This window comes from Oryctolagus cuniculus, chromosome 19 (assembly GCF_964237555.1).
Source record: "Oryctolagus cuniculus chromosome 19, mOryCun1.1, whole genome shotgun sequence".
In the NCBI taxonomy this organism is placed as follows: Eukaryota; Metazoa; Chordata; class Mammalia; order Lagomorpha; family Leporidae; genus Oryctolagus; species Oryctolagus cuniculus.
In genome coordinates this window covers 61,863,414-61,884,032 of record NC_091450.1, presented here as the reverse complement: position 1 = coordinate 61,884,032, position 20,619 = coordinate 61,863,414, and the positions used below count along the sequence as shown (strand labels likewise).

The window sequence follows — 20,619 nt, the reverse complement described above, 5'->3', positions numbered from 1 at the left end:
ACTCATGACTAGAGCCTAGGGAGATTACTGACACCTTAAACAAGAGTGTCAATTTGTTAAGTCAACAACAGGAGTCACTGTGCACTTATTCCTCATGTAGGATCTCTGTCCTTAATGTGTTGTTCAATGTGAATTAATGCTATTAGTTTAACTCAAACAGTATTTTACACTTTATGTTCTGTGTGGGTGAAACTGATGAAATCTTTACTTAATATATACTAAATTGATCTTCTGTATATAAAGATAATTGAAAATGAATCTTGATGTGAATGGAATGGGAGAGGGAGCAGGAGATGGGAGGGTTGTGGGTGGGAAGGAAGTTAAGGGGGAAAGCCATTGTAATCCATAAACTGTACTTGGAAATTTATATTTACTAAATAAAAGTTAAAAAAAATCAATTGTATAGTACCATCATCAACAGGTAGAGACTGATTTGAAATTTAAAATAGCCTACTGAAATGAAAACTCTATCAATAAAATACACAGCATGTTGGCTGAAGATTAAAATGCTGATGAAGGAAACTAAAGAAGATCTAAGTAAATATGCTGTGCATTGGACTGGAAGACTGAATATTATTAATATAACATTTCTTCTAAAATGGTTCTAGGTTCAACATCATTTAAATAAAAAAACAAAACAAAACAAAAAAACAACCAACGGAAAAAAACCTCCAGCAAGAGGTTTTTGAGAAAAAAAACAAACATGAATGTAGTTAGGAAAACTCAAGACAATTGACTATCAACTTCACCATGAAAAACAAGGAACTGGGTGAAATGACAACTGTCTTTGCAGACTTTCAATAAACCTACAATAACCAAGACCTTGCTTTGGGATTCCTGAAACAACAGAAGAAACACGTTTCAACAGAGTAGGATAGTGAATCCAAAAGTAAACCTCAGCCCAAAATACATAAGCGACCATTGTTAAAACTACAAAGAGAAATAAACAAAGGCACTATTACACTCACAGACGTCAAGACATCTCTTTCGTTACCAGATCAGCAGTCAGACCATCAGTAAGGATGTAGCTGAACAGAACAGCACCTGAATCAACCAAGTGTTGAACGGATCCTTCGAGGATGCTCTGTCCACAGCACCGCAACACAACACTCTTCTCAGACCCACATGGCACATCCACTCTGTGGAGCTGCTGGGACTCGAACCAACGCCCATGTGGGATGCTGGTACATGCAGGGGCGGCTTCATCCACTATGCCACGGCTGCTCCCACCCCACCCCCCACCCCCCATCAACCCAGGCTATTCCAACTTGAGATCCAGCTGCCTGCTCAAATGCCTAGGAAAGCAGAGGAAGCACCCCAAGGACTTGGGCCACCTTAACTCGCACTGCAGTACTGGATAAAGTACCTGGCCTGTGCTCCCGCCTGGCCCAGCGCCGGCCATTGTAGCCACCTGGGGTGTGAATCCATACCCTGAAGATCTCTCCTGCACCGCCTCATCTAGAACTCTGCCTTGCAAACCAATTATTCCATAGGAAAAAAAAATACTTAGTACTTACTGTGAGGTGTCAGAATTTTGGACAGGCTGGAACAGAGCACAGGGGGATTCTTGGCGTTTCTCTAAGCTTCTGCTTTCTCCTCCATGTGTGCAGTCAGAAAATTCACCGGATTACATTCCAATTAATTTGAGCACCCCGTGCCCCCGTGTTCCTGCACACACAACCTTACACTGCTGAACAACCTGGAGCAGAGAGGCCGTGAGTCAAGGCCTCTTCTACGGACGCCAAGGCTACATCTGGCCAGGCACAGAAAACCCCCCAAACCGACCCAGCTCCCAACCCCCCTCCCACACACCCCCCGGGGCTCCCGTCACTCTCTCCCTCCTTTCCTCTCCCCCACACGCCTTTCTTCCCCTCCCTTCCTCGCCTCCCCACCTTCATTCTCTCCACTTCCTCTCTTCTCCCGCCTCCCCTTTGTCCTCCCTCTCCTCCACCTTCTACCCAGTGACACCCCTCACACACCCCCTCCCCGCACTCTGCACCTCGAGCCACGCCTACCCCGTGACGGGAAGTCCACCGTGCCGAATCCCCTCACAAAGAGCATTTCTGTTCCTCAGGAACAGGAACCGAGTCCTGAGGTGTAGTCTTCGGGAAGGGGCCGAAGCAGAGGACCGCGCCTGGAAGTTTCCAGAAGCCCAAGGAACTGATGCGGCTGCCTCGGGCCGCAGCCTCACCTGATCCTGGCCTGAGCCTGGGAGGCCCTGGACTCCTCAGGTTTGGCCACCAGCGTCAAAGACGGCTCCTCAAGGCTCGCTCAAGCCGTGGGCAGGAGTGGGCACGGCCCTGACTCGCACCCATGCACTGAGGGCAGAAGCGGCCACGCCTGTGGGTGCACTTCCGGGTCAAGGCGCCGGGCGCAGGCGCACTCCTCACTGGCCATCGCCATGGCGCCACGGGACGCATCTGTGCGCTGCCGCATCCAGCACCCGAAACCACAGGCCCGCTTCAGTCAGCTGCTCTTGCTCCAGGTTGTGATCCAGGGAGGCAGCCGCTGAGGCCTGGGTACTCTGGACCCTGGCTCACTGCCTCCCTGCCTCCCTGCCTCCCTGCCTCCCTCCCTCCCTCCCTCGTGGGAGTCCTGAATGGAGCTCCTGCCTCCTGACTTCTGCCTGTTCCAGTGCTGGCCGTCAAAGCCGTTTGGGGAGAGAAGCAGTGCAGGGGGCATCGCCAGCACTCTTTCTCTCTCTCTCTCAGTGATCGCCCATCTGCGGGTTCACCCCTCAGGTGGCTACAAAGGCCAGGGCTGGGACAGGCCAAAGAAGAAGCCAAGGACTTTTTTCTGGTGCTCCATTCTGGGTTCAGGGGCTTAAGTCCTTGGGCCGTCTCTGCTTTCCCAGGCATGTTAGCAGACAGCTGGATCCCAGGGGGAACAGCTTCTGGGAGGGGCCGGCGCTGGGGGATAGCGGGTCAAGCCACTGCCTGCAGTGCCAGCATCCCATATGACGCCGGTTCGAGTCCCAGCTGGTCCACTTCTGATGCAGTTCTCTGCTATGGTCTGGGAAGGCAGTCGAAGATGGCCCAAGTCCTGGGGACCTGTCCCCATGCAGGAGACCCCAGGGAGGCTCCTTGCTCCTAGCTCCTTACCCTGAATCCTCTCAGCGCCAGCCATTGCAGCCAACTGTGGAGTGGACCAGCAGATGGATAACCTCTCCCTCTCTCTCTCTCTGCCACTCTGCCTCTGCCTCTCATCCTCTCTGTGTGTAACTCTGAATTTCAAATAAATAAATAAGACTTTTTTAAAAAGTAAAACCTAGCTCATTGTAAATAAAATACTACATCAAGGCCAACTACTTGAGTTTATCTAGAATTTGATACTATATGCATTACATACCCCATTAACACAGAATTTGAAAAAGAATTTAACTCAGTCTTAGAAAAGATTCTGGTACCCATTCATTCTCTTCTTCCTTACAAACATTCTGTGTGGCATTATCTCTAACTTGCACATGAGGAAATCTTTGTAATTTATTTATTCAGACACTTATGTACCCATTCACACAAGGAGTAGAAATACCTGTGATCTGCAGAGTTCTTCACCGAACACAGGTCTGCTTCCCAATCTCTGCCCTCCACAGTCTAGCCCTGCCTTTGAAATAGGACAAATCGTGTCTTCCACAAAGCAAAACAGAATACAGAAAGGTAGCCTCTGAGGTCACTGTTGACATTTTCTATTCTCCTGTACATAGGAGATCCAAAAGACTCCACTAAAAGAATATCAAAACTCAGAGTAGAAGGCTGGCGCCGCGGCTCAATAGGCTAATCCTCCGCCTTGCGGCGCCGGCACACCGGGTTCTAGTCCCGGTCGGGGCGCCAGATTCTGTCCCGGTTGCCCCTCTTCCAGGCCAGCTCTCTGCTGTGGCCAGGGAGTGCAGTGGAGGATGGCCCAGGTGCTTGGGCCCTGCACCCCATGGGAGACCAGGAGAAGCACCTGGCTCCTGGCTCCTGCCATCGGATCAGCGCGGTGCGCCGGCCGTAGCGCGCCAGCCGCGGCGGCCATTGGAGGGTGAACCAACGGCAAAGGAAGACCTTTCTCTCTGTCTCTCTCTCTCACTGTCCACTCTGCCTGTCAAAAAAAAAAAAAAAAACTCAGAGTAGAGTTTGGTACAGCGGCAGGATAGAAAATCAACAGCTTTTGTATACACAGACAAGGTCATGATTGAGAAAGGATTTCGAAGACCAATCCCATTCACATATCTACAAAGAAAATAAAATAGGTTGGAATAAATTTAACCAAGGATGTCCAATATCTGAGAACTATAAAAGATTAATGAAGAGGACACCAAAAAAAAAAAAACACTCCACAAAGTGAAGCAGCAACTAACAGAATGGTAGAACTTAATCTGCAGTGTATGCAGCTGATGAAGGGTTTACTACCAGATATTTTCAAGAAACTCAACAACAGCAAAACAAACCACCCACTCAAGAAATGGGCAAATGGCTTCAACAGGCATATTTCAATCAACCAAAATGCTGATCAACTGAAAAGTGAATTAAGAAGTTCTGGTCTATGTATACCTTACATACATATACACACTGCACAGCCTGGCTATTGTGCATCTTGCTGCAATAAGCATAGGCTTGTGCATCCCTCTGTTACATAATGATTTAATTTCCTTCAATATGTTCCCAGCAGTGGGTACATCCTTAGAGTTTTCCATGTTGACAGGCCTAATTTCACATGAGGAATTTTATTGCTATACAGGTATATATTAAGGAATACAGATATCAGATCAGAAAACCAAATTTTACCTTAAAACACTAGAACAGCAAAGTAAATCTTAAGATGACCATTAGTGTGAACCAGGACACAGGACCTATGTTAACAAATCACAGCATGAGGCCATAGAGTTAGTATGAAGTGTCCTTAGTGACACAGGACAAGTCCTTGTGGTGATGCACCCAACGAAGCTAAGCCCAAAGAAAAGGACCACCGGTTTTCACCAGCTACCCCTCTCTCATACCCCACGTCTCTAACTGCTAGAACCTAGGGTTCCAACCCCAGGAGGAACATGGCTCTGGGGCAAACAGAACAGGTTTTGAACTGGGGCTTTATTGTTCTTGATATATGGCCTAGTGCAGGTTCCCACCTCATACAGTTTCGTATTTAAAAGGGGATGAGCAGTGCCTTCCTCACAGAGCTTTGAAGAGGATTAGACAGTACAATGTGGTGAAATTAAATAAAACTCTAGCTTTCCCTCTTTGTGTTCTTATTTAGAAATGAGACATGGTACATTAAGAAGCCTGACTACTTAAAGTGCTAAAAGGAAACCTGTTGAAGTGAAACCGACACTATGAAAAACAATGACTTGATCAGTCCTTGCCTGACTGTCAAGGAACAACTTACTATTTTATTACTTTTAGTATTTTTTTGTCCTACTTAATATCATTGGTTGAACTCTTTAATTAACACACAATTATTCTTAGGCATTTAAAATTAACTCAAAAGTGATCCCTGTTAAATATAAGACTGGGAATAAGAGAAGGAGATGTACAGTTCGGCACCTGCTCACTCGGACTTACCCCTAATGGTAGAGCTATAAACATGCTGGGGGATTCCAATTCAATCCCATCAAGGTGTCATGAACCAATACCATCTCACTAGTCAACATGATCAGTTTCAGTTCATAATTGATCATAATTATAGGATTAAATGTCAAAGGGATCACATAAACAAGACTAGTGTCTGCTAACAATAACTGATAGACTTAAAAAGGAGGAGAATGCTCCAACATGGGAAGCGGGATACACAGCAGACTCATAGAATGTCAGATGTCCTGAACAGCACTCTGGCCTCAGAATCAGTCCTTAAGGCATTCGGATATGGCTAAAAAGCCTATGAGAGTGATTTAGGCATGGAAAGCCAAGACACTCTGGAAAAAAAAAAAGAGGAACTAAATAAAAGATCTCTGTGAATGAGATCCCAGCAGAATGAACAGGCCATCAAAGAAGGACGTACCTTTCTCTGAAGGGAGGAGAGAACTTCCACTTTGACTATGGCCTTGTCTAAATAAGATCGGATCCGGTGAACTCAAGAAGCTTCCATAGCTTTGGCAGCTCAAGACAAGTGCCTCGCGTGATTACTGACATCATAAATAAGAGTGTCAATTGTTAAATCAACAACGGGAGTTACTGTGCACCTACTCCCCATGTAGGATCTCTCTGTCCTTAATGTGTTGTACTATGTGAATTAACGGTAAAACTACTACTCAAACAATACTCTACACTTTGTGTGTCTGTGTGGGTGCAGTCTATTGAAATCTTTACTTAGTATATACTGAGTTGATATTCTGTATATAAATATAATTGAAAATGAATCTTGATGAAAAATGGGATGGGAGAGGGAGTGGGAGATAGGATGGTTGGGGTGAGAGGGAGGTTATGGAGGGAAGAACTGCTATAATCCAAAAGTTGTACTTTGGAAATTTATATTTATTTATTTATTATAGACTTTATTTATTCAATTATTTGAGAGGTAGAGTTACAGACAGTGAGAGAGAGAAACAGAGAGAAAGGTCTTCCTTCCATTGGTTCACCCCCCAAACGGCCACTACAGCTGGTGCACTGCACCAGTCTGAAGCCAGGTGCCAGGTGCTTCCTCCTGGTCTCCCACGCGGGTGCAGGCGCCCAAGCATCTGGGCAATCCTCCACTGCACTCCTGGGCCCAGCAGAGAGCCAGACTGGAAGAGGAGCAGCCAGGACTAGAACCCGGTGCCCATATGAGATGCTGGCGCCGCAGGTGGAGGATTAGCCAAGTGAGCCACAGCACCAGCCCCCGAAAATTTATAATTATTAAATAAAAGTTGGAAAAAAAGAAAGGGTTTCATGAATGCCACTCTGTTACAATCTCCTTCCTTGTCCCTCTTACCTCTGTTCTTGTGACCAGACCCTTCATTAACCATCACTTCCTGTCCCAAGGCCCACCAGTGAGTGTGTTGTTAGTTCTGCATATCTGAACACCAGCTGTGTACCAGGGACTACAGGAATGAAAGCAGAGAGACAAAGTCTTGTCCTGGACAAGCTCACAGTCTTATACGAGATATGGGTATTTAGCAAAAAAAAAGGTGATAAAATGGGTTAAGTACGTTATGTATATAGGTAGTGTGTTACAGAAGCTCTGGATACTTAGCTCTGCCTGGGGGAATGAGAGAAAAGTATCAAAGAGAAGGAAGACCTTTGAGTTGGATATCTTGAAACATGGCTAGGAGTTTCTCAAGCTGAAAACATTGAGGAACATCAAGTAGTGACTGCCTATATGCAGAACCATGACAAGTCTGGCATGACAGAAGCAGGGGCTGTTTGGGAGGAGGGCGGCTTGGAATAGAAGTTGTGAACAGACCTGAGAATGAGGCCTTGGAATCCCCTCTAAGGGAATAGGGCTTTGGCAAGTATGCAAGAGATGAGAAAAGATCAGGCAGAGTCACCTGTGCTTTCTAGGAATATGCAGGTGGTGTGCAGGCCTGAAGCAGAAAAAGCCTGGAAGAAAGAATCCAGACAGAAGTAATGGTTATCAGCAGATGTTCAGCTTTGGTATGAGTGCTTGTGTAGGTCCTGAGACACCACTGGCATGGATTTGGTGACTACTAGGAGACAGATGGTTGGAAAGAGGGTGCTGCCAAGCTTTCCAACTTGGAAGGCAAGTCGGATGGAGCCACCACTGCAGAGATCCAGTCCAGTGCAATGTGTGGTGCAGGTTTAAAGGGAAGAGGAAGTTTGTGGTACCCACAGGACACTCAAGTGTGTGTCTCTAACAGGCAGGTGGCAATGGAGATTTGGATCTCATGGTGAAGGCTGATGATGGAGACACTACTTTGGAAGGTAGTCTCATAGAAACATTGGTTGAAGCCACAGGAGTAAGATCACCTCAAGAGAAATGGGGCACCCAAAAGGAGCAAAGCATTTCAGATGTGGTCTGAAATGATAGGTAATGCACAAGTAAGAGAGAAGGAAGAGGAGTACAAAGAATCCATCAAGGATAGCACAAAGTAGGCAGCCACACACAAGGAGTCAAGTCACGGGGTTATATTTGTAGAATAAACCAGTGGATGGAGAATCTCCCTCTCTACCTATCCCCTCTTCCCTCCTCCCTCCCCTTTTCCCTCTCCCTACTTCCCTCTCCCCTCCCCTCTGTCCTCTGTCCTCCGTCCTCTCTCCTCTCTCCCTCCTATCCATTCCCAACCAGCTCCCTCCCTTTCAAACAATTTTAAAAATACATTTGTACAGAAAGATTTCTTTGGATGCTGAGTGGAAAACATATTACAGAGGAAAAGATTACTGATAGAAGAAATCAGCTCGGAGGTCACTGAATTCAGTCAAGAGAATTATGGTGGGCTGGGCTACGGTTGGGGTTATAACCAGGCATTTGGGGCATCCAGGGTACAGAATTTATGTAGGCACCTGCTCTATGAGCCATGCAAGAACAGAGTTCAGCTTTGCCTTGGCATAGAGTGGTGGCAGATATAGGCAGGTTGAAGATACATTTTGGTGGTGAAATCAAATTTATTGTGTGGATTCTTGGGTTCCTAAGTAACAGTTTTGAAAAACTATTAATGTTGGACGGCGCCGCATCACTTGGATAATCCTCCACCTGCGGCACCGGCAATCTAGTCCTAGTTGGGGCAGCAGATTCTGTCCCAGTTGCTCCTCTTCCAGAACAGCTCTCTGCTGTGGCCCGGGAAGGCAGTGGAGGATGGCCCAAGTACTTGGGCCCTGCACCCACATGAGAGACCAGGAGGAAGTACCTGGCTGCTGGTTTCGCATCAGCGCAGTGCGCCAGCCATAGCAGCCATTTGTGGGGTGAACCAATGTAAAGGAAGACTTTTCTCTCTGTCTCTTTCTCTCACTGTCTAACTCTGCCTGTCAAAAAAAGTCTATTAATGCAACATATTATGGAGGATCTTAAATATCAAAGGTCTGATGTTTCACTTCCTCCCATAGCCTATCTAAATCAATACTCAAATGATATAAAATAAATAAGAAATACTCTCTTGGACTACTCCCAGATCATTTTCAATGTTTTACAAAATGTTCACATAGCAAATATGAAAAGCTTCAACACATTCTTCTTTTGTAATTTCTGCTGCAATAAATACATGAACAACATATAGATTTCTTCTGTACCCATCTTAAAAGTGGAGTCACTGAAGTATATACTAATTTATGTTACTCATACATATTTTACTCTTATTTTTAATGAGATCATTGCCAGTACACACATTGTTTGCTTAACTTTATTTTTACATTAAGCCAATGTCTGTCATGCAGCAATCAAAAAACTGACAGTAAATTATACGGGTTTGTAGTCCAATTTAGACTCTAGCTTCTTAGAATAACCCACTTTTTTTGACAGGCAGAGTGGACAGTGAGAGAGAGAGAGACAGAGAAAAAGGTCTTCCTGTTTCCTTTTGTTCACCCCCCAATGGCCGCTGCGGCCTCAGACACCACGTTGATCCAAAGGCAGGAGCCAGGTGCTTCTCCTGGTCTCCCATGTGGGCGCAGGGCCCAAGGACTTGGGCCATCTTCCACTGCACTCCTGGGCCACAGCAGAGAGCTGGACTGGAAAAGGAGCAACCGGGCCAGAATCCGGTGCCCCAACTGGGACTAGAACCCGGAGTGCCGGTGCTGCAGGCGGAGGATTAGCCTAATGAACCATGGTGCCAACCAGAATAACCCACTTTTCTGATGGCTTTCATGAAATCTTCCTGTACTACAAAATTATGATCAGCACGAATTGCAAACATACCAGCTTCAGTACAAACACTTCAGGTTTGCTCCAATAAAGCCATCTAAAAGGTTCATGCTTGCTTCATAATCTACTTCATAATGTTTTGTAATGGGAGCTGTGTGGATTTTCAATATATCTAACCTGGCTTTTTCATGTGGTAAATCAATATGTATTTTTCTGTCCAATCTTCCCAGACGTAGCAAAACAGGGTCCAGTGTATCTGGTCTGTTTGTAGCCATGGTCATTTTAACTCTATGCAGAGTATCAAAGCCATCCATTTGATTTAGCAACTCTATTAAAGTTCTGTTAATCTGTCAGCTGATGTACCCTCAGGAAACCAATGACCACCAATCACATCTATTTCATCCATAAAAATGATGCATGTTTGATGGTCGGTCTCTGGCATAATAAAACATTTCTCTGATCAAGCAGGCACTTTCACCAATCTATTTGTCTACAATAGAACTTGATACAACCTTTAAGAAGTTACAATCCAGCTGAGTAGCAACAGTTCTCACCAAAAGCATTCTTCCTGTGCCTGGAGTTCCATATAACAAACAGCCTTTTGGAGGTATTACTCCTACATGCTTGGATAATTCTAGGTTTTTAAGAGGTAATTCTATTCCCTGGGTTCCCATGAGGCATATTGTAAACCAGTGAATCCATCACTCCTGGCAAATCTCTCATGATACTTAGTGTAGTCATATCCAAAGAAGCTCTTGTTCCTGGATTCAGCTTACTTTTGTCAAGTTGTCTATGACAGCTGACGATGTATCTTGGGGGGGGGGGTGAGGAGTGAGAAGAAAGTTCTGGAATCAGATGCCAGTGCTGGCTGCACAACTTTGCACACGTGCTGCTAGTGAATGTTCACCTTAAAATGGTATAAAGGAACTAAGGTATACGCCAAAGAGAACTGCTAATGAGTAATGTGAGTTAGCATTCATTCTGATCTAGTTCTCATGACTCCCCTTGCCCCAGCCCAAAGAAATAAGAGGTTGGGCTTAAGTTATGGGGATTACTGCTCCTCCGCAGGAAGCTGGAAACCCAACGAGCACAGCCAGCCTTGCATGCGTGCACATGGGACTTTGAGACTGTGTCACTCAGTGGCTGCCTGGCTACAGTGCTGTGTGTGCATTTGTTCCTCTGTGCATGTGGTTTTTTGAAAACTGACAGTTAACATGCTGTCATGTTTCAAATAGGTTTTGATGGACATACATAAAAAACTGTCATGGGGCTGGTATTGTGTCCCAACAGGTTAAGCCTCTGCCTGCGGCATCCCATTTGGGTGCTGGTTTGAGACCCACTGGCTAATTCACTTTCAAATCCAGATCTCTGCTAATGCACCTGGGAAAGCAGCAGAGGATGGCCCCAGTGCTTGGGCCCCAGCATCCACATGGGAGACCCAGAGGAAGCTCCTGGCTTTATCATGGCCCAATCTCGGCGATTGGGGTCATCTGGGGAGTGAACCAGCAGTTGGATGATCTCTGTGTGTCTCTCCTCCTCTCTCTGTTAACTCTGCCATTCAAAGAAATAAGAAAACTTTTAAAAAAAGGATGGTCATATCTTTTAATATTTTCACCTTTCTTCATTCATTGAAGACACAAACAGACCTGTTCTATCAAACAGCTTATAAAACAGACCCTTAAACTGCATCTGATTTCAGAGAGAGTCTGTATGCATTTTGTCAGACTTAGAAATAAGGTAAGCATCATTTGAAACTAAAGCAAAGCTCCAAACTTTTGAGTTCTAAAGATAACAAATGAATAAATAAGAAAAGTTTGCTAAAATGATCAATTTCATTAGTTGTTGAGATGGTTGGATGCCAGATGGTTGGATGCCAATGTCCTCAGATGACACGAGGTCCAAACATCTTAAAACACCAGAGCCAAGAGAACCTAATCTCACGTACACAACCCTCACTGGGAGGGTCTTCATGCTGGACTTTTTAGAAAGGCTAGTTTGTTTAAAAATGCTTGGTGTGAACAGAGCCAAGCCTGTATGCTTCTAACTGTATCACTCCTTATTAAGAAAGAGGGAAACGTCATTAACCAGGCACACACAACCACCCCAATCAGTTCCATGGTCTCAGAGGAAGTAGGGTTCACAAACACTGATACACAGTATTCACTGGATAAACGCCAACAAGCCTCCTTCAGCAAGACAAAATGTTCATGCGCTCATGAAGTACCATGCATGGAACCGCCCAACTGGTAAAGAAGGGATTGCCTGTGACATTCACCAAGGTGGAACCCAGAGAGGTAGACATGCTCTTTATTTCCAAAGTGAATTCCAAGATGACCATGTCATGGGGAGGTGGGGGGAGGCGATTCACAAAGAGGAGTAACAAACCGGAGGAAACAGTGAGCAAAAATTAGTGAAAAATTGACCTACAAATGCTTTTCAGGGACTTTTAATGATTACCTTAGTAAGACCAAACTGTTTCCTAGATTCACAGCCACTCCTCTAATTACATGCTTGAGAAAATTCTAAGCCATTCGGGGTAGCTGTAACTCAGGGACAGAAAGCAATAAAGTAACACAGCGATGAACAAAGAGCACTTCTGCCTGAAGGTGCTGTGGGGGTTGGCCGGGGACTCCTCACTAACCCAGCACAGCCACCAGCCTGAGGCTAGTTAACAATCACTATTTTCTCCTATCTTTAGATGCCTATGCATAGTTCCCACTGATCCCTCAGGGGCATGCCATCATACCACACTTGGAACTGGGAAGCTGAGAAATGCCATTTCCCTGGGGTCTGCAAAGAACCCACTTTACTAATCACTGCAACCGCCACAAGATCAAGTGTGGCAGAGGCACCTGTGCTAGCAAGCACAGCCCAGGCCCCCACTGCACCTGCCTGTGAGGCAGGGACTCACAGGGCCCTCAGCCTCATCTTAGCTACTTTTTTGCTCAGAGAAGGAAGGCAGGAACTGGCAAGACCCACCACACTCCTGCCCTCAGAATCTCAACTCCAGACAGCCCAAGCTGAAATCCAGGCAACCCTGAAAGGTCAAGGCTTTTGGCCCCGCAGAGACACTCCCAGCAGGCAAGTCGCACCACACCTCCAGGACCCTCCTTGCACTCCTCACACACTCACCTCTCACATTAGCCCACACCCTGCAGCCCAGGAGGGGCAAGCACAGCAGGATTTAAACTGGAACTTCACTGATATCTATATATGGCCTAGGGCTGGTTCCCACTTCCTTTAACTCACATTTAAAAGGGTATCAGTGGTGCCTTTCTCACAGAGTTTTGAAGAGGATTAGACAGGACAATGTTGTATAATTAAATAAAACTCTTGCTTCCCCTCCTTGTGTTGTTATTTAGAAATGAGACAATGGTACATTAAGAAGCCTGACCACTGAAAGTGCTTCATTAATGCTGATTCTCTTAAACATCCCTTCTTGTCCCTCCTACCTTTATTCCTGTAAACAGACCTTTCTATAACCAACAGTTCCTGTCCCAAGATCCAACAGTGAGTGCATTGTTAATTCTGCATAAGCTGAATTCCAACTGTGTACCAGGGACTACAGGAATGAAAGCAGAGACAAAGTCCTGCCCTGGACAAGCTCACAGTCTTATACGTGATATCGGTATTTAGCAAATAAATGGTGATGAAAGGGGTAAGCACTTTACATATACAGGTAGTGTGTTACACAAACTCAAGTTTCCCGAGGACGTCGGTTCCTGAACCCACACTGGAGTACTAGATAAAGTACATGGCTTTAGCTTCGGCATGGCCCACCACCAGCCATTGTAGCCACCTGCAGTGTGAACCCATACCCTGAAGATCTCTCCCGCCCCGCCTCATCTAGAACTCTGCTTTGCAAACCATTCTTTAAATAGAATAAAATATCTAGTACTTACTGTGAGGTGTCAGAATCTTGGGGCAGGCTGGAACAGGGCACTGAGGGATTCTTGGCATTTCTCTAAGCTTCTGCTTTCTCCTCTGTGTGTGCAGTCTGTGAAAATTCACCGGATTACGTGCCAATTAATTCGAGCGCCCCGTGTCCCCGTGTTCCTGCACACATCCCTTATGCTGCCGAACAACCCGGAGCAGAGAGGCTGTCAGTCAAGGCCTCTTCGACAGACGCAGCTAGCCAAGGCTACTTCTGGCCAGGCACAGAAAACCCCCCAAATGGACCCAGAGCCCTGGGGAAAGTTCTTCTTCTCCCAATCCCCCTCCCACACACAAGCCCTGGGACTCCTGTCACTCTCCCCCTCCTTTCCTCTCCCCCACATGTGTTTCTCCCCCTCCCTCCCTCGCCTCTCCACTTTCATTCTCCCCACTTCCTCTCTCCTCCTGCTTCCCCTTTGACCCTCTCCTCTCCTCCACCTTCTATCCCAGCTACACCCTACACACACCCCTCCCCGTGCTCTGCACCCCAGGCCACGACTACCCCATCACAGGAAGGCCACCGCGCCAAACTCCCCAAAGAGCATTTCTGTTCCTCAGGAACAGGAACTGAGTCCCGAAGTGTAGTCTTCAGGTAGGGGTTGAAGCAGAGGACCGCGTCTGGAAGTTTCCAGAAGCCCAAGGAAACTGATGCGGCCGCCTCAGGCCGTAGCCTCACCTGATCCCGGCCTGAGCCTGGGGGGGCCCTGGGTCTCCTCAGGTTCAGCCAAAAGCATTGAAGGCGGCTCCTCAAGGCTCTGGGAAGGAGCAGACATGGCGTTGACTCCCACCAGTGCATCAAGGGCAGAAGTGGTGGCGCCTGCAGGTGCACTTCTGGGTCAAAGCGCCAGGCACAGGCACACTCCTCACTGGCAACAGGACACACATTGGCATGGAGCTGGATGAGAGATGGAGTAGACAGGACTTGAACTGACTCCCCTGTGGGATACCACAGCACCGGCACACCTGTTCTTACTTCTTAAACTTCTTATTAGCCTTATTACTGTAATATAAATTTAAAATATATTATCTGAAACTGGAAGGAAGGAAAAAGAAGGAAATGAGGCAAGAAAGGAGGGAGGGATGGAAGGGGACTCTGGGAGAGACAGTGTTAGAAGGAAAGCAGAGAAAAGGGAATGTGGTTTATTTTTAAATTAGTTTATAAATTATATTGAAGAATTTTTTGACCCTAAACATATACACGCATCCACTGGACACAATATCAATGTTTAATGGAAACTTATAGAAAAAAAAATACTCACACTACAGAGAAAACGAAAGACACAACCTGCACATTAGTAACATTGTGTATGTGGAAAATTCTAGGACTTTATGAAAATATAAGTATGAAAATGTTTCTATAGAAATAATCTAAAAGTAAGAGTAAGCTACAGAGGCCGGCGCAGCAGGTTAAAGTCATGGCTAACGCACTGGCATTCCATATGTGCACTGCTTCTAGTCCCAGCTGCTCCTCTTCCAATCCAGCTCTCTGCTATGGCCTGGGAAAGCAGTAGAAGATGGCCCAACTCCTTGGGCCCCTGCATGCATGTGGGAGATCTGGAAGAAGCTCCCGGCTCCTGGCTTCAGATTGGCCCAGCTCCGGCCGTTGCAGCCATCTGTGGAGTGAACCAGCAGATGCAAGACCTCTCTCTGTCTCTACCTCTCTCTGTAATTCTGTCTTTCAAATAAATAAAATAAATCATTAAAAAAAGAGTAAGCTATATAATTCTGAACATATATTACTCAAAAATACCAAATAACACTGCATTGTAAAGAATGACACATCATTTAAGTAACACTTAAGGAAGAATGCGCCTTCCTAATAAATGTCACAGTCTGACACAGAGACACAGTTTAGGGACTCTAAAAGCAACTGGAAATATCTGAGTTGGCAAAAAAAAAGCAGTTGTAGAATAGGAAGTATCACGAAGTTTGAATTCCAACAAATTGGGAAGCTATTCCAAGAGCTCATACCGTATTCTTTCTGTTTAAATCCTTTAGGACTCAAGCCATCCCTAGCACCCCAAAATAATAAGAACAAAAACATCATGAAAGCAGCAGCTTTCACGCAGAGCTGCCTAGAAGGATATGAAAAACACCCATCACGACAATCACCCTCTTTCCACAAACTTTCTCAAGGATGTTCAAGAAGCATTCAGTATTAGATAAATAACAAGAACGAATGTGAGCGAATAACAGACACATTCAAAAGCCAAGAAGCACACGTTTATCAAGAGAGTCCTCTTCCGAATTCTGACGTCTACAAGTAGACTACAAGCCACAAAAATCATTCCCAGCCTAAGAAAGGGTCTCCATGTTTCCAAGCCCCTTATCAACCCAGTTTTCTTTCAGATAACATCTTCTCCATCTCGCAGTGTTCTGCAGATGCTATCTGAATTCCCTGATTAACTCAGCATCCATTCCCCATCCCTTCTGAAAGTTTCCTCTACCAGTCCACCCATTTCCCTTCCCTCACTTTTCCTAAGGTTGCTCCCCAGACCCTCTCCCGGGTCTAACACTCTGATACTCCACTAGTTCTTATAAGTTGACCTAACCCTCCTTCATGTTACAATTCTGCTGAAAGTCACCTGACTTCCTCTATATAATCCTTCCATTTCCCCTATCTATCAAAAGATGATGACATAAAGAAATTACCTCATTTCAGCTCCCAACTCCCAAGTGCCTTGCATGTCCCAAGTTCTTCTGTGGCATTTACCCTTATCAGCCCCCCCCAGCAGAGATTCCTTGCAATCTTGTCATCCTTCACCATGAATTCTAAAACCCAAACTTTTATTTCCATATCCCTCAAAAACAGACTTTTGGTGTTTTGTACTCTGAGGCAACAGCACACACTTCTCCTCCCAGGTCTCCCTCTCATTGCCTGGATGCCCCAATATTCCTCCTCTTACCACATTCTTTGACACCTGATTCACTGCAAAACTAGGGGGAACTCATTCCCCAACATCCAAGTGCCCTCATCTTCATTGCACCTAACTCTCCTCTACCCCGTTGGCCCCCACATTTCTTTTACCCCAACCTCTGGGGCTACTCCATTTGATCCTCCCTGTCACGGGATGAAAGTCAACTTCACTGTCCACATGACCCGCCCAACCACAGGGAACATGGTGTCCCTTCCCTACTCTATCCCTTGGGCCCCAAGGCTGCCGCGTACATGAGGTGGTCGCATCTGCTCACCAGTTGCTCCTCTCCAGGAAGAAGCCCCAGCTGTGTTTAGCAGGAAGTTGAGCAGTCTCTAGAAATGGAAGATGACCCAGCAGATGAACTTCAACTGCATCCAGTTTCATGTCCATGAAAATGTCTACAATGAAAATTAATAAACATTAAAGAAATGGAAGAAGACACACAATACTCATAAAATCTTTCATGGTCATTCATTGGCACAATCGACATAATGAAAATTTCCATTCTACTATAAGTAATTTACAGACACAATGGGATCCCAATCTAAGGTCAAATAACATTTTGCCCAGATGGAGAGAAAACAATGCTAAAATTCTTATGAAAACACGGAACATCTGAATAGTGAAAGCAATCTTATACAACATAAACAAAACTCGAAGCATCTCAAAAACAGACTGCAAAACACAGAACAGGGCAGTTACAATCAAAACAACTGGTTTAGTAAAAAAAAATTGACATATAGAACAATGGAACAGAAAAGGAACTCCAGAAATCAATCCACACATGTACAATCAATTTATCTTAGAAGAAGGCGCTAAAGATTAATGCCAGGTGCAAAGGACAGTTTCTTCAAAAACGTTCCTGAATAAACTGGACCTCCATATGCAGAACTATGAAAGAAGACCCATGCCTTACACCTTATAGAAAAACCAACTGAAAATAGTTCAAGGAACAAAATCTAAAACCCAATCTCATCAAATTACTCGAGAACACTGGGGAAACCTGAAAGACACTGGCATAGGCAAAGATTTCTGGGAAAAGACAGCAGAAGCATAAGCAATAGCAGCAGAAACAGAAACAGAGAAACGTGATTCCATCAAACTGAGAAGCTTCTGCGCTGCAAAAGAAACACTCAGCAAAGTGAGGAGACAACAGAATGAATGGGAGATAATTGTCTGCAAACTATAAAACTGATAAAAGATTAATATCCAGAATATACTAAGAGCTCAACAACAAAACAAAAAATCCAGTTAAGAAATGGGCATAGAACTTGAACAGGCACGTTTCAAGAAAGGAAATCCATATGGCCAACAGACACATGAAAAAATGCTCAGGATATTGAGCCATCAAGGAAATGCAAATCAAAATGGCAATGAGGTTTCACCGCACCACAGTCACAATGGCTCTCATACAGAAATCAACAACGATAAATGCTGCTGAGGAAGTGGGGAAATATATCACCCTGATCCACTCACTTTTGGTGGGAATGTAGACTGGTAAAGCCATTTCAGAAGATAGTATGGAGATACCTCTGAAAGCTGAAAATAAATCTACCGTTTACTATGAAATTTTTCAGCAATCCCTCTCCCATTGATTTACCCCTAGGAAATGATATCAGCAGATCTGAAAGGGTTATCTGTACCTTCACGATCACTACAGCTCAGTGCACAATAGCTGGGTTGTGGAATTAAACCAGATGTCCATGAACTGATGACTGGATAAGGAAATTATGGCATATATACACTATGGATTACCACCCATTGGGAAACACAGAAATGCTGTCTTTAGCAACAAAATGGATGTAACTTGAACCCAGTATATTCAGTGTAATAAGCCAGTCCCAAAAGGACAAATAACGTATTTTTTCCCTGATTTGTGATAACTAATAAAGTACCTAAATGTAATGTGTAGGAGAGAAAATGACATTCTGAGATAAAATTGTTTCTTATAGTTCTAGTCTCACTTTCAAGAACAGTGTTTTGTTCTTCATACTCCGTGTTGAACACTGTTACTTAATCATATGAATATATAGTTAACTGAAAACAGATAATTCGAAGAATTAAGAGTGGGAACAAGAGAAGGTGGAAGAAGAAGGCTGGTGTGTAGGCTTGAGAGATGCTAGCATGGGAAGAAGTATCAGTATGTTTTGAATCTATATATAAGAAATACATAATATTTACATACCTGATATAAAATGTTAAAAAGTAGATAATTTTCTAACCAGACTAACAAAAAAGATAAAAAAGCCAGTAAATAAAATTACAGACAAAAAAGCAGACATTACAAACAACATCACTGAAACTCAAGGATTCAAAGAAATTGCTATTCAGTACTGTATATTAATAAACTGGAAAACTAGGAGGAAATGGAGAAATCCCTGGATAACAAATACACATAACCTACTAAGATTAATTCCAGAAGACACAGCCATCCTAAAAAGACTCATAAAAATCAATGAAAACTGAAACACCCACCAGAAACACTGCTAGAACTGACTAAATAACTAAGTCACAGGTTACAAATAAACCTACCTTGTAACCCGCAGTCCTGTCCTCCAGCGCGAGCCCAGCCACCCGCTTCTCCGCTTCCCACAGCCGAGCCGCCACCCGCCCCCACGGCCGCTCAGCCTGTGGACCTGAGTGTCTACATTGCTCCGAGGGGCCACAACCCTCCCACCTCCCGAGGTCCCAGGCCTCTCACTGTTGTTTAAGAAAAACTCACCTTCGCTCCCGCACTCTCCAGGCCAGTACCGCTGCTGAAAACGCCGCTGGAAGCCAACAACTCTAGCAGCCAACAACAGGCCGCCACCGCCGGCTCCGTATCCACCAGACTGACTGCACAAGCGCCATCCATCTAGGACCCGCCTCTTCCTCCCAGTAAGCATAGCGGCACCGGAAGTTGCCAGGCAGTGTCAAGAATGCGTGACAGCTGTCTTGGCTCCATGCTTGGATAGAGGGCCAGTGTTGATCTCCCATATGCTGCAGGTAAGAAAACTTTTCCTATATAAAAAAAAAAAAGACTGGATGCAATTGTAAAATCTTACATTTTGTGAAATAAGGCTTTCCAAACAGACAAATACAGTATATTCTCCCTGATCTGTGGTAACAGAGTACCTAAAAGGTGATCCTTATAAGTTATATTGACACTCTGACATATAATGATTTTAAACAACTCTTGCAGATATAATAATGATTTTAAACAAACCATGTCTTGTCTCTTCAGGAACGGATTTTTTTTTTAATTCTTTCAAACTGTTGAATTCTTTACTTAGTGTAGGCTTTATATTATGAGTATAAAATAATTGAAAATAGATTTTTGCATAAAGTAAGAATGGGAAGAGTGGATGGAGATTAAAGAGGGATGGGAGCTGTGGCGCAGCGGGATAACACCCTGGCCTGGAACACCGGCATCCCATATGGGCGCCAGTTCGAGACTCGGCTTTTCCTCTTGTAATCCAGCTCTCTGCTATGGCCTGGGAAAGCAGTGGAAGATGTCCCATGTCCACGTTTTTCATGAACTTTTTTAAGATTTATTTTATGTATTTGAAAGGTGAATTTACAGACAGAGAGAGATAGAGTCCCATCTGCCGGTACACTCCCCAAATGGCTGCAATGGCCAGGGCTGGGCCAGACTGAAGTCAGGAGCCAGGAGCTTCTTCCAGGTCTCCCATGGAGATTCAGGGACCCAAGCACTTGGCCAGCTTCTGTTGCTTTCCCATTAGCAGGGGGCTGGATCAGAAGTGGAACAGCTGGGATCTGAACCAGCAGCCATATGGGATGTTGGTGTCACAGGCACAAGCTTCACCCATGATGCCACAATGCTGGCCCCTTCATGAACTTTGTAAAGCCTCCTCAGCTGAAAAAAATCTTTCAAAAAACAGCACAAAGCATAGTAATGTGAATCTCCAAATATTAGCCACCAAAATTTAATAGTTACCAAGATTTTTTGCACATTTACTTCATCTGTTGCTTTTTTTTGTTTGAGTTATTTAAAAGAAAATCCTGGCCACATTATGTCATTTCACATCTTCATACTTTAGTATGCCTCTAAAAAATGGGCATGCTC

General features: G+C 44.9%; 1 long non-coding RNA gene and 1 pseudogene across 1 annotated transcript; both read right to left on the bottom strand.

The window, feature by feature from the left end:
* Positions 1-1,974: 1,974 nt before the first annotated feature.
* LOC127489221 (uncharacterized) lies at positions 1,975-15,260 on the bottom strand. The gene is made up of 4 exons (XR_011384518.1): positions 15,064-15,260; positions 14,312-14,530; positions 13,605-13,699; positions 1,975-2,134 (listed from the first exon to the last, which is right to left on the bottom strand). It is a non-coding gene; the product is annotated as an uncharacterized lncRNA (long non-coding RNA).
* On the bottom strand, positions 8,796-11,562 carry LOC138846965 (26S proteasome regulatory subunit 10B pseudogene; annotated as a pseudogene).
* Positions 15,261-20,619: the final 5,359 nt, after the last annotated feature.